The sequence below is a fragment of the Sciurus vulgaris genome (assembly GCF_902686455.1).
Source record: "Sciurus vulgaris genome assembly, chromosome: 16".
NCBI classification, from domain to species: Eukaryota; Metazoa; Chordata; class Mammalia; order Rodentia; family Sciuridae; genus Sciurus; species Sciurus vulgaris.
Genome location: NC_136477.1, coordinates 22949294 through 22970509, shown reverse-complemented (window position 1 = coordinate 22970509; position 21216 = coordinate 22949294). Strand labels below are relative to the sequence as shown.

The following is a 21216-nucleotide window of genomic DNA, read 5'->3' as shown; positions in this document are numbered from 1 at the left end:
TAATTTAAGAAAATTTAACATCTTCTTTTTTTATTTTTATTTTTATTTTATTGTAAACAAATGGGATACATGTTGCCTCTCTGTTTGTACATGGCGCAAAGGCATACCATTTGTGTAATCATAAATCCACATACAGTAATGTTGTTTGATTCATTCTGTTATTTTTTCCCTTCCCCCCACCCCTCCCACCCCTCTTTACCCTCTATACAGTACTTTCTTCCTCCATACTTGCCCCCCTCCCTAAACATCTTCTATATGTAGAAAAATGTTTTTAAAACAGTAGATTAAATTTACTATAGATAAACACACATATTTTAAAATTAAAGCTCATGTTTTAAAAACCCATATGGAGCAAAGGTGAATCGACTACAGGGTAATGTTTACTTTTGGAGACGCAGGAGGAATAGAGTAGGAAAGAAATCAGTGAGGAAGACAATGCTGCTTCAATTCTGTCTACAGGGTTTTGTTTTTACACAGTAGTGCACCCCTGTAATCCCAGCAACTCAGGAGGCTGAGGGAGGAAGATTTCAAGTTTGAGATCAGCCCTAGCAATTAGAGAAGTCCTCAGTAACTTACTGAGACCCTATCTCAAAAAAAGTTAAAAAGGACTGGGAGTGTGGTACAGTGGTAAATCATCTCCAAATTAAATTCCCAGTGCCAAAACTAAATACAAATAGGCTCACTTTTCCTTAATTACTATCTGCCAAAATGAAAAATTCACTACCTAGACTGAATGGAAGAAAAGACAAAGCTGAGGGGGGAATTAAAGAGCTAGAAGATCAAACCAACTGCACTGTCAGAAAAGACAGTGACATGACTGTCACTGAGGGCCCTCTGTCACACTCTTTCCAGAGCCCTAAGATGTCACTATAGTACAGCCAAAAACATTTCCTATGACCCCAAGAGGAGGCATGAAATTGCTAGCTGAAGGAAAATGCTGCTAAAAAAGATGACCTTCAAGATGCTTTGAAAAGGAGCCCAAGGAGAAGAAGTAGCAGAGGCCAGTATGGAGAGATGACTCAGAGGGTCCCATGTGAACAGATAGAAACACTTAATGGTGATGGGATGATGCAAATTCAGCAAAGTCAGCACAGGAAGGACCCAGTGCCAGCCTCCCAAACCACAATGTCTTGATGCTTCATGACTCCTCAGTGGGATACCAGCCAGGGGAGAAAATAAAGACAACTAAAGAAATGAATGGAAAGAAAAAAAAATCATGAACTGAATGTAAAAAAGCCTGAAATTGATTAAGGTTGACCTCAATTGAGCAACAACGAAGATCTATGTCAGAAAGTGGTGCAGGGGCATAAGATAGAAATTCAGCTTAGTTATAAGGAAAACAATCACATTTATTCTAGAGAAAGGAGAAAACAATAAAAACAAAAGAAAGAAAGAACAAATGAGGGAAGGGAACAAAGACCACAGCATGGTGGCAGGTTGAGAGGGTTCACCTGGATTCAGCAACGTGGACATGCTCCACTGTGAGTTCCACTGAGTGCCAGCCAACAGCAGAGGCCAATGTTGATCCTTCAATATCTCTTCTTCCCTGGGGCAGGGATGGGGTATGATCAGCTTCTTTGTGGCATGTTGAGCCCATTGAGGCCCTTTCTTCATACAGGAAGCAGAAATTTGTCCTCACTGAAATAGACATAAGTCCTGGATACAGATTTGCCTTCCTTGTCCACAGAGTTTCTGCTAGCAATCCCATCCACAGACTTAACATAATAGTGAGTAAGGTATTTTGTATCACTTATTTTTCCAATAAAAGAATTCATTTTACTGAGAGAGAAATAGCAATGGGCTCATGGCCATGGACTTCTCTGTTCTAGTAGCATACACATATTTTAGGAGCACGTACCCCATGCCTGACTGAAGAGTGGTATGGCCTACTGAAAGACCCCATTATGGTACCAACTGGGAGACCATGAGCAGATGGGGTATTGTCCCATACGATATGATATGTACTCTAAATCAGCAACGAACATCTATGCTACACTTCCCAGAGCTGGGGTGGACAGATGTAGTAGTCCAAGGGTGACAGTGTAGTGACACTTCTCTTTAGTGTACCCAATAACACACACAGATAATTTTTTTTGATCCTTTATCCATATCCTTGGGCTCTGTTGGTATGGATCTTGGTGCCTAAGGGAAAAGAGTCTTCATGGCACTGTGCACTGCATCCATTAAGTTGGAAGTTGGGTTCTTGTGCCATCAAAGCAAAACAGAGGCAAGGTAGTGCAGACTCATTTCTCCTCGTTCCTCCAATTGAGTACAACTACCAACTCTGGAAATAACCCAAGAGGCAATCAAAGAAGAACCCTGAATGATGAAAAGAGGGAGGCTGACTGGGACCCCACAACTTAAGGAACAACATGGCGCAGGGCAATTTAAATCCCTTCACCCAACAGAAGAATGTGACCCAAGTCCAGTGTTTCCCAATCCCCGTGTCAGCAGCAGAAACTTAGGTAGGTTTGCTTAGTCCTCCCTGAATTGAAGGGGTTCAGGGAGCCCTAATAACAATATGCAGCCAGGGATAGTGCTTTCCTTTCTCACTGGGCCTGAGATGGGCCTACCCTACTGAAAGATAACTCGAAAGCCAGGGTGTCCCAGGCAGGAGCAAATCTACTCTAATAGGTGTCCCAGCCCACAGAGCATTTTTCTCCCCATTGGTTGGAGACTCCACTTCTTCACATGGTGGCTGGGTGGCCAGTAGGTGTATCCTACCACAAGTGCCCTTCCTGGAAAGCAATTTTTGTCCCTGTGGGCCAGAGACCCCTTTTCTCCAACTAGAGGCACCAGGCAGTTGATCTGGGAAACATTTGGCCCGTAGGAAGCATCAGTAGGGATCAAGGGAAGCCTCAGTGGTACCAGACATACCAAGCAGCCCAAATTGCACTGCAAAGACTAAAAATTAAACTGTCATTGGAACCACATCCCACCAAAGTAGGCTAGGACCTGCATGCTGAATCTAAATAGGGTAACAGTTTGCTACAATGAAAGAACTAAACAGGACCCAGAATCTTCTAAAATGATAACCAAGTTGTGCAGAAGACAATTAAAAAATCACTCAAACTAAGAACTAGAAACATCATAAATAGGAAAAGACAATCAATCAATACCAACACTGAGTTAAATCAGATGTTGGAATTATCTGGCAAAGACTGGAAAGCAACCATCATAAAGAGGCCTTAACAATAATTAAAAATTCTCTTGAAGCAAATGAAAAAAATATAAAATCTCAGCAAAGAAATAGAAGTTATTTTTAAAAAGAAACCAAATGGAAATTATAGAACTAAAAATATAATTACAGAAATAAGAAACACCGGAGATGACAGAGGGTACATTATAGTGGACTTGAAGGACAGATCTATAGAGGTTGCCCATTTTGAACAGTGGAGAAAAAGTAGAACTGAAAGTAAAAGAGGAGAGAGGTCTTTGATGGACAAAGGGTTAAACAAACTGGTTTATCTGTACCATGTGATACTACTCGGTGGTAAAAAGGAACAAAATATTGATATATATACAACAACTTGGATGAATCTCAAGGGCATTATAGTGAATGGGGAAAAAAGTCAATCCCAAAAGGTTATAGACTATAATTCCCTTTTTATAATATTCCCCAAATTATAGAAATAGATAACATTTTGGTGAATGCCAGGGGCTCAGGAGCAAGTGGATCATGGAGGGAGATGGGTGTGGTTATACAAGGTAACACCAGAGGTCCTTTGAGGGGAGAATTGTTCTGTATCTTGACAGGTGGTGGATACACAAAATCTGCAAAAGGCATAAAATTGCATAAAATGAAATACAAATGAATACAAGTGAAATGGGTGGGGTGGTAGGTTGCATGAATGTCAATATCCTGGTTGTGGTAATGTGCTGCAGTTCCCTCCATTGGGGAAAACGGGGTGAAGGGCACATGGAAACTCTGCGTTATTATTATTATAGCTGCATGTGAATCTATGATTATCTCAAAATAAAAAGCAGAGGGCTTTGTTTGGTGTACCAGCTGGCCGTTGTGCTGGACTTTGGTCTGCTTGTCCTCACTCCTGCCCCTTCCCTCCTTTCTCTGTATCACAGGAACAGGGATCCCCCCAGCAGGTTCCCCTGCTCTCAGGCTTCTGGCTGAGTTCAGTGGGTGACGAACATTGGTGGAAGACGAGAGAACAGGAAAAGGGCAAGAGCCACCAAGTTTTCTCTCCCCTCCTTCACCATCTCAGGTGGTCTTCCCAGCAGTGACTGACACTTTTCTGCAGCTCCAGCTCCTGGAAGATGATAGGTTTTCTGGGAGCAACTCCAGGCCCCTGGGCTCTGATGCTCTTCCAGCCTGAGGGTGGCATGGCTTCCTGCAGTTAACCTCTCAATTGCTTACCATCCCCATTGGCCCCTGCTTATTGATTCATTCTCCCATCAACATTTGTAACAAATCCCATATATTTTAAATACTTGAGTGCTTTGTTTTCCTGTGGATACTGACTGATATGGACAGCACCAGTTACGGTGCCTACCTAAGGTTGGTAACAGCCCACTGTTTATTGTTGTATTTCTTATGCCAGTTTGACCATTGAACTGGTTAGAGGAGACTGTGCTGATCATTGACACAGGTGGAGGTTTCCTAAATCCCCAAAGGAAAGAGTTAGTAGATAAATGTCTCAGCTTCCTGGTTGGTCCTTGACCTGGGGAGTCCTATATCCTTCTCTGTATATCTCTGACTGAATTCTGGAGCAATGACAGACAGGTTTGGGAGAATCTGGGGACAGAGAGCATATGGACCCCTATTCTTGACTAAAGCCCAGGAAATGGCAAAATTCCAAAGCAAGGAGGTGGAGAAATAGGACAGGGAAAGAAAAAAAAAAAAAAAAAAGGAAGAATAATTCAATGAGTGGTTTCCTATGTGGGCAACAGGGGCTCATTTCTATTGTGGGCCCTGAGAAACCTTAAAGACCACACTTTCCCCACAGGACGATGGGGAAGCTAGGGCTTTTGTCCACTGATCCTGTCCCTTCTTGGGAAAGGCTAGCCCCCAGTAATTAACTCCTCTGCATTCTATGGTAGAGCAAGCTCCCAGGGTGATGGAGAATACCTTCCTCCCATCACCAAATAGGAGAGCAGAGAGCACAGGGGCTTGGGGAGGAAGGGCAGCATCATGGAAGCCTGCAGAATCCCAGCTGCTGGCAGCCAAGGTTTATGAATCCTTATTGCACTTAGTCTGTTTCCTCCATCCCCGGGAATCTCTAGTTTCAGAGTCAGAATAGTTTGCTTTTATGTTACCATGTATTCTTCCAAATGTAACACCTTTGTCATGGGACTTGTGGAGTCCTATTAATCCTAAAATATTCAAAGTAAGGATTTTTTTTTCCTTTTTCTCAAATCTACATTCCTTTCTGGAATCATTGAAGCCTAACTAAGCCTGACCAATTAAATGAGTGGGAATGAGGAAGAGTCCAAATACAGATAAATATGGTAAGAAAACACAGTCCATATTTCATAGAGACGAGAAAAGTAAGGTTTGCAAAGAGATTAAATGTCATGCTCAAGTCTCACACAGAGGAGTTGGGACCAAAACCTGCATTTAGCCAAAAGAGTGGCTCCGGAATGTGTGTTGAAATTCAGCATCCGTCGTAGAATCAGGGTCCCTGAAGGGCAAGGCCTCTAGGGCCTGTGGCATTAAATTAAATTCTATCTTGCAGAGATTAACACTGGCAGGGATCCAAGGAAGTGTTTGCCTTCCAGAATTATTTATTTTAAAGAACTGCAACCACAGCTGGCAAGGCACTGTCCTTTAATTGGGGATGTTATCCTTATGTGCCTGGTATTATGTGTTCAATGCATGTTCCATGCACAGAAGAGGCACCTGAAGATTAACTCACTTTCTAGGCAATTTCCAGAACAGATTCAGGATGGTCTCCAGCTTCAACTCACCTTGATTCTGTCTGCAGGGTTTGTGCTCAGTCACTGAATCAACCTTGGAAATAAAGCCTACTCAGTCTGAATGAATACAGCCTGTGCGATTAGTCTTTGGCTTGCTAATGCATTCAGATTAGAAATGAATAATGATGTTGTCTACCAAGGTTGCCAGTCCCTCCAATTTTTTGAGAGTTATTTTTGTTCTCCACTCCCAGAAACAGCGTGGAGAGGGAAGGTTCAGAGGAATTAACCTTACCCCACCCTCCCTGATGTGCTCTAGTGTTCTGCCTTACAGACTGCCCCTCTCCAGGTGTCAGATGTCAGTATTTACTGCAGCCCTAAGCAGCTGCAGGGCAACACTGGGTGACTTGCAAAAAATCCATGACACAGAAATCCATACACAAAGAGCAATGTTCAATTTATGTGCTGAGTTTTTTTTGCACTTTGGTTATCTAAAGCCACTAGAGTTTTTCAATACTACCCTCCCTGATGTGGCCCTAATGCCCCTTGACCCAGCCCCTCTGTTATAGCTTTTCTTCTAAGAAGAAGAGGAATAATAGATGATGCTAACGAGCAGCAAGTGAGTCACTGGTAACCTTGGGGAGCCACACCAGGCTCTGAGTATCTCAGTGCCCCAGGAGAAGGCCAGCCATGTGGATGATGTCAGGATGGTGGGGGAGGTGTCAAGGGATGCATTCCTTCTGGCGTGACAGTTTTCTTCTCCATGAAAGCCTGACAAGGCTGCCTATAAAAGCTCCGGGGCTCTAACTGGTTGTTCAGATTCCTGCCTCTCTCTCAGCCTGGACTGAGACCTTTGGAATGGGCCAGTCCAGTTTTTGCTGGGGGTTTCTAAGAGGAGCTAGGAAGGTATCACAGTTTTGTAAGGAGAGCTCCTGCAGATGGTCAGTAAGGGACACAAATTTGCATTTGAGAAATCATAGAGGGCAGTCCCTCTATGGTCAGAGAGGACTGTTCTCCAAACATGACATCTCAAACCCCAGGTGGCTCCCAGCTGACCATCAGAATGGAGGGCACAGGTTGGGTTGCACGAGAACTGTCAGATGAACTTGTCAGCTAACATTGCTTATTTTTGACTTTGACATCCACTAGATGACAGAAGGATTATTTCTTTCATGGTATTTATTTTAGAAATATTGGGATGTATTTGAAATCTCTGATAACATAGCAACAGAAGTGTGATGGAGACCATCATGTCAGTTAGGTAGAGCTGTGGATGCTGGGTGTGATGTGCCCACAGCCCAGCTTCCCTTCAGGAAGAAAGAACTCATTATCGCAGCGGTACAGGGAGCAGGGTCAGCAGCTCTCCCTGGGAAACACTTCATCTCAAGAAAACCTGGTCTTACCCCAACTTGAGACAGCTCCAGAGCTGAGAGCTTTTGGGACTGCACCACAGTTTAGCTCAACTTCTCCCTCTGTTCAGTCCTGCTTGTGTCCTCTTGCTTCCACAGTTGTAGATCCCAAGAAACTTCCTGCTGTGTTTTGGCTATAGTTTCAGTGTGTCCCCCCGAATTTCATGTGTTGGAAGCTAGTCCTCAGTGTGGCAATGTTGGGAGATGGAACATTTAAGAGGTGGGAAACAGGAGGTCTTTAGGTGCAGTATGCCCTCAGAAGGGATTGTAGGGCCCAGTCTCTTCCTGGTTTTTTTTTTTTTTAAATCTCTCACTCTTACGTGTGCTGCCACCATTACCATCCACCATGAGGTGATGCAGCCAAGGGAGGCCCTCACCAGAAAGTGCACCATGCTATTGGGACTGAAAACTTCCAAAACTGTGAGTTAAATAAACTTCTAATAGACTGCTTTAGGTATTCCTTTTTAGTAGTGAAAAACAAATTTGCTTCCCTAATAAAAATCCTGCACATGATTCTTGGTCTTGGTGTCTATTTCCTAGAGAACTCGACCTGAGATAGTGTTGCCATAATAATCCTGACCAACACCCCACTGGCTCAATGGCTTCCAACAACAAGGTCACAGATCTGCAAACTGGCAGAGGAGGTTCTGCTCCAGGTGCTGGTCATCTGGACTTGGTTTAAGGCTTGGAGTTTGGTTCAGGTCTGTTCCCTGTGTCCCTCACTCATTCTCCTTGGACTAGGACTCTTAGCTCTTTCCAGGTCAGATCACAGTGCAGGATGATTGGCAGAAATACATGATGTCTCCTAAGATCTTGGCTCAGAACTGGCTCTGACTCTTGTTTTCATGGCCATAATCAAGCCTAACATCAAAGGGGCAGAGGAATAGGGATAGACTCTTCTCCCCACAGTGCATTGTGAGGTCATGCAGCAGGTGGGGAGCAAGAACTGAGAACAAGACTCCAATTTATGCCAATCACTTATTCACTCATTTATTGGTTCATTCAGGACTTGCTGAGCATCAACCATATGCCAGGCACGGTCATGGGTGTTGAGGCTGAAGTATGGGCAGGACAGCCCTCCTGTCTTCAGAATGCTCACAGATCAATGGTGAGAAGAGCCAATAAACAGCTCCTGACTGTCCAGAATGATAAGTGCCAAGACCAGGGTGGGCAAGGGTGCCATGGGAACATGCACAAACCTGTGGTGTTTTGGGTTGCTGTTTGTCCCCACAGAATCAATCCTCTTGCCCATTAAATACCCTGGTCCTCTTTGGGAATTGCTTGTTCCACATTGTGACAATCTGCGAGGGTCTATAAACCTGGGTCCTGGTCCACAGTCAGTGCAGGACCAACCACATGGTCTGAACCAGTCATAGTTTCTTTGGGCCTTTGCAGTTTGGCTGAGTGACATGAGATGATGGATGGAGAGTACCCATTTCAGGAATATACCTGGTGAGTGAGGGACCTGACCCAGTTAGGAAGGGTTGCAGAGGATGAGGAAAAGTTTATAGTGTTTATCAACCTGATGCCCAGGGTCTGGGGAATGCCAGAGCACAAGGCATGGGAGGAATACAGCATTCAGTGGCTTGTCTAGACAGTCCTTTTGAGATTCCAGAAATGAGACATTGGAAATAGACATCTGAGGACCAGCTCTTGGCCCTCCATCCTTGGAAGCTGTGACTGTGATTGGTCATTCTGTTTGGAAAGCATGGTCATCTGTGTTCCTGACCCGCTGGGGTGGAAGTGTGGGGAGGTAAGGAAGGCAAAGCTGAGACTGAGTATGAGATGATGCGATAGGAGTAGAGACGAGAAGAAATTCAGGGAAGGCACAGGGACAGCCGCTAGGGGGCGCATGGTCTTCACGGCTGAAACAGGGAAGAGGCCTGAAGTTCAGGTCTTCCTGTAGGAGACAAGGATGGAGGAATCTTCAAGGATAGAGGACCACTGGCTAACAGAGGCACAGGGCTGGGGGATTCCCAACCTGCATTATCACGAGAGGAGGCAATCAGAGGAACCGTGGCAGCCACAGGCCTACTTCTTATCCCCCTGGAAATCCTTCCCTGAGTCATTGCTCCTCACAGGAACCCCAGCAGCTCCTGCTGTTTCTGCTGGCTTCCCTCTCGTGGCGTCTCACGGAACTGCACCCCTGAAACCGCAGGCTGATCCTTCAAAGGTTGAATCCGCCACGGGCTGTCATCTGATGGAAGGGTGTCGGAGCTGGGAGGGAACTCGGGGGTTATTTGTTCAGTCACCACATTTTTACAGATTTTGCTGAGGCCTACAAAGGGAAATTACACATTCCAGATCTTAGGCCATATTAGTGGACTCGAGTTTCCTTATCTAGAGTCACAGATGATCTCCCATGTTCCAGAATTATTTTCAAAGCAGGAAAACCGTCTGCCTTTGGGAACGCACCATTGTGTTTGCAGAAACTTGGCCACAATCAGCCAGGCAATTTTGGCTATCTTTAATGTAGGTGTATATCATCCAAAACATGTTGAATTCCAAAGAATTTGAGCCCAGAAAGGATGAGAACCCAAATAAAAACCTGGTTCCCTATCTATCAGGGAAAACTTCTAAATATTGATGCTTCTAGATTCAAGATATGCACGGAGGAGAGATGGGACAGAAGCTCCTGAGGAATGTGTAGTCGCTCAGTTCCTCACACTTCAGGTGGCCAAGTTAGTGTCCTCAAGGATGAGACCTGAAGGTCTTCTCTTGATCTGAGTTGCTATAGTTCTGTTCTAGTTGTAGCCACTGGCTCAGCCCTTTTCCTTTAAAATTCAGCCACACAGGCAAGTCTCTGACTCTCAGGAAGTGCCTGGATTGTCTTGTAGATAAAAATGAAATATTCATTATCTCTGGGATGTAAAGGTGAAAGGAGATCCTATTTCTGGCCCTCCTCTTCTCTTGGAAGTGTCAAATATTGGGAGTGCATCAGGCCAAGTAAGAATATACCTTCTTTCTGAGATGGTGATTATAAACTATGGTCAACAGCAACTCCAAAAGTTGGTAGGAGTGAAAAGGGGCAGGGGGAGAAAGAGTCTTTTGGGAAATGCTGACTTGGGGGGCTCTGGGTATAACCTACTAGGTTATAAAAGATTAAAAGAGCAGCTTTAAAACTGCAAACATGCATCCTTCTTTCAGGTTGAGATAATAGAGGCACCCGGGGACTGGCCCATAAGCCGTGGGTAGTGTAAGGGCACAGAGGAACAGTGCCCACAGAGAGTGGGGCTGGGGCAGCAAAAGGGGATGAAGTACAGTCAAAACCTCTGAAAGCAAGGTCCACCCAGAGAGTAGCCTCACATTGCCAAGATGACAGCTGTAAAATTCAGGAGTATGGCAAGACTGCTTGCTCATCACTATAAACTTTTTCCCCTTCTCTTCCTGGGCACACAGCAAGACTACAGTTCCCAGGCTCCCTTGCAGATAGACATGGTCATGTGACTGACTTTCAGCCTATGGGACAGGAGTAGAATTTCCTGCGAAAGTCGTGCATGAAATTTTCTCTATTCCGCTGCCTATCAGTTCCATGTCAATGCCCAGATGACCTTGGAAACTACAAGATAAAGATGGCAAAGCTTCTATCAGCTTGGACCCTGAATGACTGTGTTGAGCTGATATCCCCATCCACCTTGTTTTCTTGCCACATCCTAGAAACACTTATTTTATACTATTATGTGAGCAAGACATATCCTTTTATTGTGTAAAGGCACAAAAATTTGGGGTTTTGTTTATTACCGCACATAATGATACACTTATGCAAAGAGCAAGCCTCAGAATCTCCTCAACTTGCTTTGAGTACTAGCAGAGAACCATCGTGGCAAAATCACTCCCCCTTTGTACAGCCCTTTACAGCAAGTCAGGACATCCTGACCCCGCAGAGATGCAAAGAGAGGCAATGTCATTCTCCTTGGTTTCAGGGTTAATTATGTTGAGGCTCAAAGGCATGCAAGAACTTGCACGTGCTGGCACCTAGTAAGTCCCTAGTGGGGACTCAAATGCACATTTCTAGGTCTGTAGAGAGCTTTGCAGGAAAGGACCCTCTTACATATCGTGTAAGAGGCCATGTCAGACCTCCACCTATATGACCTCACTCTCCACCAGCCTCACTTCCAAAAGGCAGCAGCTGCATCTTTCCCTGAGGGCTGCCCACAGTCTGCTGAGTCCACTTTGCCTCTGCACATGGGGAGCTGGAGGAACCTGGAATTTGCAGCCCTGCAGGGTATCCTTGATTAAGGGGTATACATGCTCCAGTCCCTCAACTCTGACCAAGATACTCTGGGGTGTGACCTACCCTGTCCCTGGGTTGCAGTCAAGGGGGACCCTCCAGGGAACATTGATGGTGCACCCTTGTGTGTCCTCCTCCTGTTCTGGTCCCCATTTCTTGCTGCCCTACTGGCTTTCCTTCCTAATAAATCACTTTCTTGGTACTGCTTGTCTTGGGGAAGGAATCTACCTTATGATATTTGCAATCTAAAGGGAGAAGCTGATAGACAGAGAGGGGAAGGGACTTGGTGGAGGTCACACAAGGGACAGCGGACCAGAGTTCTGTCCCTGAGCATCATCCTCTGCTGCTCTGCTAGCTGACTGGTGAAGAACTCTTCACTCTTAAGATCTGAGATGTCAACTGCAAAAACCGCCACAAGAATAAGGATTCTAACTTGATCCAGTAACTGAGAGAATTACCCAGACAGCCCTTGCCTGGACTCCTGATCCTCTGCTATGCATTCATCCCACTGTAAAAACAGGACATTCACCTATCAGGTATTTATAAAGTACCTGTTGGTGCTGGACAGTGTTCTTAGGGTTGGAGAATCAAGGTGAACAAGATGATTCATATACCTATCTCTTATGAAAGAGCAGGGGGTGGGGGCTGAGAGGGAGGGGAGAGAAAGAATGTGTAATACTAGGAAGTGATAAAATGCTTAAAAGCAAACAGGGACCGGGGGATTTTCAGTGATTAGGGATGTCATGTTCTAAGGGGATCAGGGAAGGTGTTGTAAAGAGGTAACACAAGATGACTTCCTGAGCATCCTTGCTCTCTAGGGACCCTCTCCTGGGGCAGGACAGTGTGGCTGTTGTTGATGGCGCTGACTCTGACTGGCAGGGGCTCCCCTGGGTCCACAGCTTGTCCAGTGTTTCTGCAGAGCCCAGAGGACAGGCTGGCTCTTGCTAATGTGAGGGCATAGGAGGTGGACTGAGACAAGGGGACTGTGGCTTGGGACTGTGTGTAGAACTTGGACCCCCTAGAGAGGTCTTCCAGTCACCAAAAGATAGAATTGGAATTGTCCATGACCCTTTAATTGTCTTAAAGAGAAGATCTGACTCAGACATTGCATGTTCTCCTCATAGCACAGGACTTCACATGTCAGACTTAGGTAGGGAATTTCCTCTTTTCAAACCGTAACTCTGAACATCCTCTGAGAGTTCAAAGCTTGCACTTGTGGTATTGGCTCCCAGTGCTGTGTGCTTTTGGGCTCCTCTCAGACTCTCTGAGCTCAGACCTGAAAGATGAGCCCAGACTGAGTGCATAGCCAGGCCAAAGCCTCTAGGGAAGAATATTCAGGGATCCTTTGTGAAAGGGGGTGTTCATGGCATCTCCAATCCAGAGTTGCTTTGAGGTCATTTCAACCAACTACCCCTCATGCTTCTTTCAGAGATGCTCATGACCCCTACATCTGGGGGCCACGGAGGCCATGATGCCCTGAGCAAATCCAATGCTTTTGGTGAGAGAGAGGTGAGGGACTCCTCTCCAACCTCAGGGCCATGTCACCTCCCAGGCAAGAATCTCACAAGACACAGTGTCCCCCACTTTGCTTTAAGCCCTACTGTAACTGAGTTTGTGCGGGGAGAGAGGGTGCTTTATAAAAATACTTTTACTTTATACTTTGCTTTTATAACAGCAAAAAAAGTTACCTTTGGAACCATCTTTCCAATTCTTGGGTGTATTTCATTCTCATCTTTTGTAATAATGTTTTTTCCATGTTGAGAAATTATCATATGTCATTTTTCTACTTCCTACCAATTTGTTTATTTTCTTAGCCAGTCACTTCCTGTAAAAAAAAAAAAGTACAATATATGGCAGAGAAATATTCCTACACCTGGGGTTTTGGAAGTAATTCAAAATGATTCTTGGATATTTGTTGATTGGTTTTATTTCATGATACCCACTTCTTAGAATCAGGGGTCATAAAACTGAACACAAGCCAGGAAACAAGGTTGACTCCTGGCATAATGAAGGGTCCTTCACACAAAGGAATGGCACAACATGGGTATGTGCTAGGTCAGAACCCGAAGTGTCCACAGGGATTGTATTTCAAAGACTTTTCTTTTCTTTTTTTCTTATTTGTTTTTCCAGTCTTTCTACAACAAGCATATAATACTTGTATAATAAAAATAATATACATATCTTTCACTAAAGAGAGAGGATAAATATAAGACAAAACACTTTATGTAAAGTAACCTAGTGTATCACAGAATAATAGATGTCCCACAAGGACACATGTGGTCCAGTGATGAGATGAGTTGGGATTTCTTCCCTGTAGGGCTTCTTAGAGCTTATTTTGCTTATTCATTTATTTTGATACCAGGGATTTAACCCAGAGGGACTTAACCACTGAGCTACATTCCCAGCCCTTTTGTACTTTTTTAAAATTTTGAGACAGGACCTTGCTAAGTTGCTGAGGCTGGCTTGAACCTTGAGATCCTCCTGTCTCAGCCTCCCAAGACTCTGGGATTACAGGTGTGCACCAATGCACCCAGTTCAGAACTTAAAATTTCATATTGGTACATTATAATTGTACATAATACTGGGAATCATTATATCTGAACATGCACATAAGATAATTTGATCGATCTCATTCCCCAGCAGCCTTTCCCCACCCCTTGCCCTCCTCAGAGCTTTTCATGTGCTGGCGGGTATTATGACCTTTAAGAGGGGGCTATGCCTGTCAATCTTACCAACGTTGTCTGACCTCTGAACCCCTCTTCTGAGAAGCACTCCCCGACTGATTACTTTGGAAAACTCTGTTATAAACTTCTGACTGTATGCAGAATCTGGGAAGTGCTTGAGTTCCACTGAGGTAGGGCAGAAGAAATTTTAAAAAGAGCTGAAAAAGAGACAAAAGGAAGGGAAAGAAGTCTACAAATTTAATCTGAAAGTCTTATTGCTTAAGTTCTTCAAGCCATTTTTTTTTCCTCTGAGGCCTGTTACTCCCCAGACCAGTTTTTCTCCCAGTCCTCTCTCTCCCAAATTTCTGAGAAACCTGCAAGTCTTAGAGTTACTGTAATCCCGCTCACTGATAAAAATTGACGGGGCACTTCTAATGGCCCACACCATGCACTAACACACAATTCTAGAATAGATTAAGCAAAGGGGGATACTGTATTTTAAGAGCCTATAATAAAGAGTACATTCCAAGTGTTATCTACTGATCAGACAATGGAGACGACATCAACCTAAAGATTGAGAACTATCGGAGCACCCTAAGCCATCTTGTGATCGCCAGACTGATGTCATCCACATATACCTTCCAATGCCCCCACTCACAAATTTTCCTTTAAAAGAAGAGTCCCAGGCCCCAAAGCTCTTCTTGCTCTCTAGATGGCCCACCTTCTGCTCTGCCCTGAGTATCTTCATGTTTTACCTAGGAAGCTCTTCTTCTCTTGGCTAAAACCTGTCATATCCTTAAATTCTTTTCTGTGATGTGTCAGGAACCTGGAAGAGCTGAGTAGAGGTCTCTTCTGCCTCTGGAAAGACCTCCTTGAACCCCCTCAGAGTGACACCATTAGGCCTTGTTCTAACATGATCTGCGCAGTTAAATGAAGCCTTGTTAGGTTGGGAAATTTGAGACAACATCAGCTCTCAGACCAGGAGCATCATTGAGATCTTACTGGAAGATTAAGACTTGTGGTTATATCCATTATAGTTTTCCAGTTAAAAGACTTACCAAAGTAGAAGGATGTTCTCAGGCATATGGTTAGTAGGATCCCTTTTGGTTCAGCAGAGACTATAGGTCTTGGATAAGCAGAGCGAATAAATACCTGAATTCCAGAGTATAAAATATGCCTGCAAGTAAAATAGTCCAAAGAAGAATAAAAGAGATAATGGAGGGCAGGTGCAGCAGACAGGTCTCAGGTCTCAGTATCACACGGCTGGACCTCAGCCCCAAGATCAGCATCTCTCTATCTGAGAGCTTCCTCTGGTCTTGGAGCCTGCAAGGCCAGCAACCCAGAAATGCCTAAAACCAAGGACTGGTGGGAGTTGGTGCATAAACACCCCAGTGCCCCCTTCCCCTAGGCAAGAGGACCCTGAGCTGTATTGTTTGCACCTCACTCCCAAAATTCCTCAAAGGGATAGATCTCCAGTTGCTCATCATGGTTTGCTTTGATAACACACCCTTAAGTGTCTGCCTTTCCTTCCCTACCTCATTTTCCTAGGAAACAAGGAAAGTTGCTCAGGATTTTCTTTCCAGGAAAGTCTGTAAGTAAGAAAGTCCATTTTCCTGGGTTTTCCAGATTCTCCAAACCAAGATCTTCACCACTTCAGTGAGTTACATCTTATTTCTGACAGAGGGCAGCATTTAGTTTTCTATCACAGTAAGATGTATTCCTGGGCTTGTGAATAACTCCAGCTCAAAATAAAAACAAATTGAAATGAGGATTTTAATCACTGGGAAGGGAATGAAAGGCTGTGTCCGCGTTTCCATGGTGAGTGCCGTCTTTCAGGGATTTATCATCCCAGCTGTAAAAATATGCTTTATGCTAGAATTTGGCAACACTAAACCTTCGTCACTTAAAATCTATATATTATTAAAGATTCCACTTTCAATCAAATCGGGAACGTGACTCTGTAAAAATGGCACAGAATAGCCCTCTGCCCCTCAAGGCTGGCAACTGCTGTCTGTCATGCTCCCTGCCAAACCAGCTCAGCACTGAGAAGTGGCAGTTGGATCTTTCCAGAGGCTTCTTTGTGTTCTGGGATGGTTACAATGAGGAAGAGGGCCTGGTTCTTTGTGGGGACAAAATGGGGGTCCTTGTGGGGTCCATCCTGTGGGCCTGCAGTTGGCTCCTCTCTGAACACCAGCTCACATGTTCCTCCCACATCCCAGGGTGTGTCGACAGAACCACTCAGCATGCTTAGCCCCTTGGCTCATGGTGCTGAGGCTGCTGCAGATGTCACCAGGGGAAGAAACCCAGGGCTAGTTGACTTCTCCTGGTTTCATCTTGCAACATGAGCTCCTGTGGTCTGAGGAGAATAAAGGCAACCTTGTCACATCAGCCAAAACCAAAAGCAAAATGGGACCCAATTTGAGACTTTGTCACATTGCCCCAAAGCCACCTCTGCTTGCCTTTGAGTAAGATGAAATTTGCAGAAACTTTGGTGTGTCCTTTATTTCATATAGTGTTTTGGGGATGGAAGGAGGCTCTGGACAATAAAAAAGTAATGGTAAGAGCAGCATATCAACTTTTTGTGAGTTGAAACAATGAGTCCTTAGGTTGGGCTTGGGGTTTCTCAAAAAGTCCCATCCACAGAGCATTGACACAAAAGAATCTGGCAAAAAATTTAAAACAAAGACTTAGGGAAAGGGTGTCTATAGGAAACTTTGAAAGGCTTTGGCGTATTCCTGGGAATCTAGAAGGCCACAAGCATATCCAGGACTATGCACATGCCTGGGGAATAAAATGAGAAAGAGTGAGAGAAAACCCCATTTTTCCCTCTGGCTCACTTGAGGCCCTGCACAAGAGGAAGGGGAAGTGAAGGCAGACTGGAGAACAGCTTAGCATTGAGGGCATGTCTCGGCACACACCCAGCTCCTGGGCAAGTGTGGAAGATTATGGGTTCAACACATTCCAGGTAATTGCTGTGCACGCATTAGCTAGCAACTAAGCTGCCTGAGCAGACACTGAAGTGTGTGGCCACACACTTCAGTGTCTGCCTGAGTACAGAGTGTGCATAAGTCATCCATGAAAATTGCCAACTGGTAGCAACAAAAGCAATAGCCACAACAAGAATCCCCAATGAGGGAGGAATCTGATTTTCCATATCTGTTACATATTCTCTAAAATATCCAGTATTCAGCAAAAATGATGAGACATGGGAAGAAACAGTAAAAGGCGAAAGAAAATGATCAAGAGAAACTTTCCATAAAGAAGGCCATATACTGGATTATTAAACAAGATTTAGACCAGATATTATAAATATGTTCAAAAACATGTCTAAAGGATTAAAGGGAAATGTTGTGATAATATCCCATATAGATAATTACAGTCAAGAAATGGAAGTTATAAAAAAAGAACCAAATGGAAATTCTGGAGTTGAAAATAGCTGAAATGACACATTCATGAGAGGGACTGAAGAGCATATTTGAACTAGAAAGGAAAAAAAAAAAAAACGAGTGCACTTTAAGTTCATTGTGATTATCCATTTTGATAGAGATAGAAAAAAGAATGAAGAGAAATAAATAGAGCTTCTGAAACCCATAGGAGTCCATCAAGTGTACCAACATGCATAAATAGGCCCAGAAAGAGAGGAAAATGAGAAAGTGATGGAATATTTGAAAAATAGTGCCTAACATCTTCTCAAATTCAATGAAAAACATTTAATTTACACATCCAAAAAGCCCAATGAAATTCAAGTAAGATAAACATAAGTCAGCATACACCAAGTCATATCACCGTCAAAATGTCAGGAGTCAAAAACGGAGAAACTCTTGAAAACAGCAAAAGAAAACTTACTGGCCACATATAAATGGTTCATGATATTAATAATGGACTTATCAGAAGTGGAGGTCAGAAGGCAGTGTGATGATCTATTCAAAGTGCTAACAGAGAAAGACTATCAAGTAAGCATTCTGCAATCAGCAATGCTATCCTTCAAAAATGAAAGAGAAACCAAGCTATTTCAGATAGCAAGAGCTGAGAAAACTTGCTGCTGGCACATCTGCCTTATAAGAAATACTGAAAGGAGTCTTTTGGGCTGGAATGAAGGTGATGGCTATTGATGGTGATCCAAATAAAGAAAGAGCGAGCACCAGTAAAGGTCACTACTTAGTCAAATATGACAGTAAGTTTCTACTTTGCTAACTCTTCCTACTTCTGATTTAAAAGACAACTGCCTAAAGAGGGTCAAGGTACATCATGTACAAAGATATGATTTGTATGACAATAACAGCACAAAGGAGTTGCAACTATATTTGAGCAAGGTTTCTGTATACTATTGACTTTTAGTTGGTATTAATTCTAACTAGATTGTTCTAAATTAAGTTCCTTTTTTCCAATTTTCCCATTTTTATTGGTGCATTTATCCTTGTACACACTGATGGGATTTGTTGTTACATATTCATACATGCACACAATATACAAAGTAACAATATAATTTGGTCAATATCACTCCCAAGCACTCTCTCCCTCCCTCCCTCCAACCTCACTTTCTCTGTTGACCCCCACTTCGATTTTCATTAGTTCTGCTCCATCTTTTTTTTCTTTTTTCCTCTCTAGTTTCTACATATAAAACATATGACCCTCAACCTTCTAAGTTTAACTTATTTTGCTTAACATAATAATGGTCTCTAGTCCCACCCATTTTCTGCAAATGCCATAATTTCATTTTTCTTTATAGCTGAATAAAACTCCATTGTGCATATATAACACATTTTCTTTATCCATTCATCTGTTGATGGACACCTAGGCTGGTTCCATAGTTTGGTTATTGTACTATAAACATGGGTATGCTTGTATCACTGTGGTATGATGACTTTAACTCTTCAGGATAAATACCAAGGAGTGGTGTAGCTGGGGTCATATGGTGGTTCCATGCTTACCCTTTGAGGGACTTCCATATTGATTTCCATAGTACTCGTACTAATTAGCAGTCCCACCAACAGTGTAAAAGTCTTCCTTTTTCTCTACATTTTTTCCAGCATTTATTATTATTTGTATTCTTGATGATTACCATTCTACTGGTGTGAGATGAAATCTCAGTGTAGTTTTGAGTTGCATTTCCCTAATGATGTTGAACATTTTTCCATTAATTTGTTGGCCATTTTTATTTCTTTTGAGAAATGTCTGTTTAATTCATTTGCCCATTTATTAATTGGGTTATTTGATTTTTTTGGTAGAAAGTTTGAGTTCTTTATATATTCTAGATATTAATCCTATGTCAGAAGAGTAGCTAGCAAAGATTTTCTCCCATCCTGTAGGTTCTCTCTTCTTCACATTCCTAATTGTTTCCTCTGCTGTGCAGAAGCTTTTAAATTTGATGCCATTCCATTTCTTAACTCTTGGCCAGATTTCCTGAGCTATAGAGGTTCTATTGAGAAAGTCATTGCCTGTGCCTATATGCTGGAGTGTTGACCCTATGTTTTTTTCTTAGGAGTTTTATAGTTTCTGATCTAATCCCTAAGTCTTTGATCCATTTTGAGCTGATACTTGTGCAGGTTACATTAAATGTAAATGAATCAATACTTCAATTAAAAGACAGATTGGCAGAGTGGAGTTTTTAGAAAACATGCTTTAACATTTCAGATTCATAGATAAAAATAGGTTGGAAGTAAATAGGTAGAGAATGATGTACTACACTAACAAAAATTAAAAGAGAGGCTATACAAACAATGGCTGGGATAGATTTTAAGGCAAAAATTGTTACTAAAGACAAAATGTTCACCCCATTGAAAAGTTTTAACAATTATTTGTGCATCTAGTAACAACACATTAAAATACTTGAAGCAAAAACAAAGTTGAAGGGAGGAATAACTCAAAATTAATAACTGGAGACATCAACATTGCACTTTCAATAAGCGATAGAACTAAGTAGATATCACAAAAGAAAGACTTGATCAACACCAAAAACCAAGTAACCTCAGAAGCAGCTGTAGGACATCCCAACCAACAATCTCAGAGTTCACGTTCTTCTCAAGCGCACATGTAGCATTCTTTAAGATAGAACATTGGTAAGCCACAAGCAGACCTTAGAAAATGGAGACAGATTGAAAGGAACATATTTTCCAGCTACAAAGAAATTACATTTGGAATAAATAGAAGAGAATTTCATAAATTCATAAATATGTGGAAACTAAACAATATACTCTTTAAATAACCAATGGGTCAAAAAAGAAAACTGTAGGGAAATTTAAAAATACATTGAGATAAAAATGAAAACAGCATACCAACACTTATCAGACAAAGCTAAAGCAGTGCTTAGAGGAAAATTTACATCTACATTAAAAGAAAGAACATGAATCTATAACCTGACATTATACCTTAAGTTCCTAGAAAAAGAAGAGAAACATAAACAATATAAGCATCAAAAATACATAGTAAAGATTAGAATGGAAATAGGTTAGGGAAAAAATAGAAAAAAAAATTAAAACTTTTTTTTAAATCAACAAAATCGACAAATCCTTGCTGAAGTGACTGAAAAAGGGAGAAGACATAGTTACCAAAATCAGGGGATCTCATTATGAACCTTACAAAAACAAGGGGTTTAGAAGGGATTATTATGAACAAATATGTACCAAAAAGTTCACCTAGATGCAATGAATAAATTCCTAGAAAGACACAAACTATTATCAGAAGAAGTAGACATTCTGAGTAGATCTCTGATAGGTATTGAGATTGAAATAGTAATTTAAAATCCTCCTCAGGAGGTTTCAAGATGGCGGCCTAGAGGGTGGCTGCATTTCATGTTGCTCCAGGACTCAGGATTCAAAAGAGGAGATATTGAGACACTTGGGACCAACTCAAAGCAGCCGGGTGACTCTCACCCGTTGGGAAGGTGTCCCGGATGGGACGGTGGTCCCGGAACGCAGGAAACTTGGTGAAGTAGAGCTGCCGGCGAGACGCCCCTCCCCCCGCTGGAGCAGTGAACTCGGACAACTGGGAGCGCCGTAAAGGAGGCCGCTCAGCACAGCGCTGGGACTCGGAGCAACCACTGGGG

At 42.9% G+C, this 21216-nt stretch overlaps 1 long non-coding RNA gene across 5 annotated transcripts in view; it reads right to left on the bottom strand.

The window, feature by feature from the left end:
* Window positions 1–267: 267 nt before the first annotated feature.
* Window positions 268–21216, bottom strand: part of LOC306647369 — a 56350-nt gene continuing 35401 nt past the window's right edge. For 3 of the 5 annotated variants that reach the window (XR_013760091.1, XR_013760092.1, XR_013760093.1), the window contains 3 exons: window positions 15837–15913; window positions 15230–15348; window positions 3863–10107 (listed from right to left, as the gene is read on the bottom strand). This is a non-coding gene — a long non-coding RNA (uncharacterized lncRNA). Of the gene's footprint in view, window positions 1639–3862; window positions 10108–15229; window positions 15349–15836; window positions 15914–21216 lie in introns of those variants that run through there. The other 2 variants (XR_013760089.1, XR_013760090.1) reach the window with 2 other exon arrangements.